The sequence below is a fragment of the Diadema antillarum genome, unplaced genomic scaffold (genome assembly GCF_040938485.1).
Source record: "Diadema antillarum isolate AM-2024a unplaced genomic scaffold, OU_Dant_1.0 scf00000021, whole genome shotgun sequence".
Taxonomy (NCBI): domain Eukaryota; kingdom Metazoa; phylum Echinodermata; class Echinoidea; order Diadematoida; family Diadematidae; genus Diadema; species Diadema antillarum.
Window position 1 is genome coordinate 120,390 of NW_027270910.1, and position 3,947 is coordinate 124,336.

Sequence of the window (3,947 nt, forward strand, 5' to 3'; positions counted from 1 at the left end):
GATGTTTAGCATTCGCAGGATGAAAATGTAGGGAGAGCTGCCGCGTTTCGCAGCGGCGATCTTCAAGTGCCATCCTTAAAATTCCTGTAACGTCGGAGAGGAGGACATTAAATCCTACCTGTCAAACTCACCGACAGCATAAAATCTGATTTACGGCCCTCTCGGAGAACTTTATACCCGCTTTCCTCGCGTTTACCAGAAGCGACAAATCGACTCTTCAAGTACTTGGCCTAAATGGTGGTTTCAAGGACTGCTGTAGAGCTCTAATGGATGGTGGAATTTTGGTTTAGAAGTTTTGAAAAGATGGGAAAGGGAAGGGGTGGGGTTGTCATCTCATCATCTGTACGACATTATGTCTCACCGAAAGCTTCTGGGATCTTCTTGATATTTGATAACCCTCATCTTTCTACCTTCTCTCCAAGAAAGCATGGACCTATGTATACAAAGTAAACTCGTTTACCAATAAGAGCAAAGTGTTTTGCTTGCTATAGGTGAGAGGCGGACCTGTTTTTCCCTCGATTACTCACTATTTTCTTATTTCTTTAGTGATTTTCTCTGTAGAGATGATGACGTCAGTTTTTTCCCTTTTTTTTTCTCTCTCTCTTCAATGAAAAATTTAACTCCCGTTTTATCCCATAATAATACCGCCACGATTGTCCGTCATCAGCCAATGAGAACAAAGTGAAGGGGCGAACTGAAAATGACTTTGGTATGATAAAGTTGAACACGATCAAAGAGCCTCTTCCACGTCGTTTGCACTGTTTACGTCGCAAATGCGATTCCGTGTCTGGTCATCACCGCAATATCTTGAATTGATTAATTAAAGACTAAATCGAGTTATTATAATGTTTAATAGGCTCATTCAGACTCGGTCACCATGTTCTGGATATCATTGACAACACAAGGTGCAGGGCTGATTGCACACATGGCCCTAGTGACCAAGCTGTGTCAAGCCAAGAAGGTAATCACACACGATAACTTTTTGGTCAAGCTGACATTGATGCGTGTGACGTGTGGTGTGTCACTCACTCGCCTATTTACGACCACATTACATCCGTCCCCTAGGAAACGCGCGATTAATTGCTTGAGGAAGTAATTGCGTGGAGAAGTCACGTCCAGTATATTGAGAAAAGGTGTTATTTTGGTGGCTATGTGGATATCGAATAGTATAGACATTATTCCTGCATGGCACTGTGAATTACCCAAACATGACCACATCGTTGTTTTTCTCTCCTTCCACAATGGCATCTCTGTCACCTGGTAGTAATTGCATGAATATAAAAATGACCAATGTTTTCGGATTGCGCGCACAAACAAGAGGCGAAATGTTTATGCAGCCATTTATGTTGTACATGACGTCATCTTGGTATTGTCTTTCTGTTATTTTTTTTTCTAATACATACAACTTGTATACTCGGAATTCCAAACTAAATCGGATTTCAATCCCCGTGAAGTTACATCATCAATGATCAGAAGCCATTGGCCCTTTTCCAGGAAGAAATTGATTAATTGATTAATTGTTTAATTCATTCATTTATTCACAATCATTCACTCATTCATTTCTTTCTTTCTCCAATAAAACATGCAATTATTATTTTTTTTTTTGGTACAGCAAATAAGTGCATACGACATGACAAGGTATGATAAACGAAATTGAACCGTATGGAATTAACAAATGAACAAGTTGAAAAGGAAAACGACCATAGCAAAATTGAAATATAATAAAGCTCGACATATGGCTAGGAATTGTAAAAACAACAACAAAAAACAATGCTTGTCGGGTGCATCCCCATGCACAACATAAAACATGAAAAATGACATTTTGGTAAGTATGGAAGGGATGTGTTCTTTTAGATATCATAATGATCAGTTTAACAGAGGAATGTTTGTACATATAATATATGAAATGTCTTTATTTATTCTATCACACAGAATCGTGCATATTTTTGTTCTACAATTTTACAACCAGAACGGTCCAAACATGACTTTTTCCACATTCTTCTGTCATTTTGGTTTCTATTTTCTACCAGTCTGCCATAAACTACCGAGTTAACTTTGCCTCCTGGATATAAAGATACGATAAAAATCAGAAATCAAATCAGATACAAAAATATATGCCATGTATGAGATGAGGTTCAATTATGCTAGCTTTCGAATCCACTCGCCTGTCGATTTGGAGTATTTCTTCTCCTTTTCCCCTCTCCGATGTTCAAAGATTAGGGGAGAATTGTGACAGACAGCGCAGACGACTTCTTGTGACGGTTACCATGGAAACGGGGCAGAGCATCCCGCTCCTGTTCCATTGCAGCACTCCGCATAAAATACGCCTCTGCATCCATATAAGCACACTGGTGAGGGAGGAACCCTTTTTATGCCAATATTCGAGGGAAATTGAACTTGTTGTGACAAAGCTAACATGCATATTATGAACAAAGTCAAAGAGAAACTTGATTAAACCTACTGCATGAGCGTTTTTATATCATCGCGCATGTGGCCTCGTTTGTGTGTTCTCATATAAGTATATAGTTGGCTTCCATGTTGATGTTTCTGTACGTTTCTGTACGATGTCCACATAAGGAACGATCCTCCGCTTCTCGACTACAATAGAGCATGCAACGAATGGTGTTGAAAGCAGATACAAACGACTTTACATATAAACTATATCGGAATAGACATGTCAACCCTGAGTGCGCCCCCCCCCCCCCAAAAAAAAAAGGGAAAAAAGTGTGACCATGAGAGACCACAGCACTAGCCACTTCCAGCTTATTGACAGACTTTACGTTTGGTGTAGTCAAGTTCTGATACTGATAATGATGTTATCACGAAGACTAACGATTTGTGATAATAATGACAATATTGCTGGTGCTGCTACTATTGATTGTACTACTTCTGCTACTGTCGCTTCTGTATGATAATGATATTGATAATAATGATAATAATGATAATAATAATAACAATGCGAAGAAGGTAATAAAGAAGGAGAAGAGTCACTAATATTCATCATCATCATCATCATCATCATCATCATCATCATTCATCATAATCGTCATCATGAAGATGATTGCTTTGACGTGTGGGGATGGCAGTGTTTTCAGTCTTTCTCCCAAGTGTCCTCTACTCCCAGTATAACCACGAACTAGAGTGGCAGTCTGCAGACCAACTGGTGGGAAGGAATGGTCAATGAAAGTACCGTAATTGAATGCATAATTATAAGGACATGACCGTGTCTGCACTGGTCAGTGTACTGATGGTAACGATTCGGAGAAACATTGTTTAGTGCCAGTAGGAGTGGAGTTTCACTGATTTACATGTCATGCCAAACTCTTCTATAATATTCAGTGACACGACATTTGCTCATGAGACAATACTAATCTATTCCGGTATTAAAATTATTCTCCAAAGACTTAGGGTTTGGGTCGCGTTATTGTTTTAGGATTAATTTGATTTGAGGATTAGGATTAATGTTAGGGTTGTGTCTGTGTTTGTATTTGTTGTGTTTGCGGATCTCTCAGTGATTTTAACAATGATAATCATACCGCTGGAGATGGACATTGGATAATGGAATTAATAGCATGGCTTGGTCGTATTTTCGATGTCAAAGCAAATAGTGGCGGTAAAGCATAGTGTAGTCTTTAACATGCTCATTGAGGTATTGGAAAAAATAATGCACCCTCGTTTTGCAGGATGGTAGGTGAAGAGCTTTTAACGTTCCAGAGTTGTTGTGCTCCAATGCGTTTGCCCTTTAAAGCTGTGCAATCATATTCCGGCTGCCTGCCTCCCCACGCAAAACGAGCCTGCTGGAATCAGCTAATAATGACCTCTAATCAAACCAGCAGCAGAAAAGGGAAAACGGTGAACGACCGACTCGAACTTGGTACGGAAATTCTGAGTTCCTCTTCAGTCTACACCAGGCTGTATGATCAACGCTGTACTAACAGCTAGAGTGT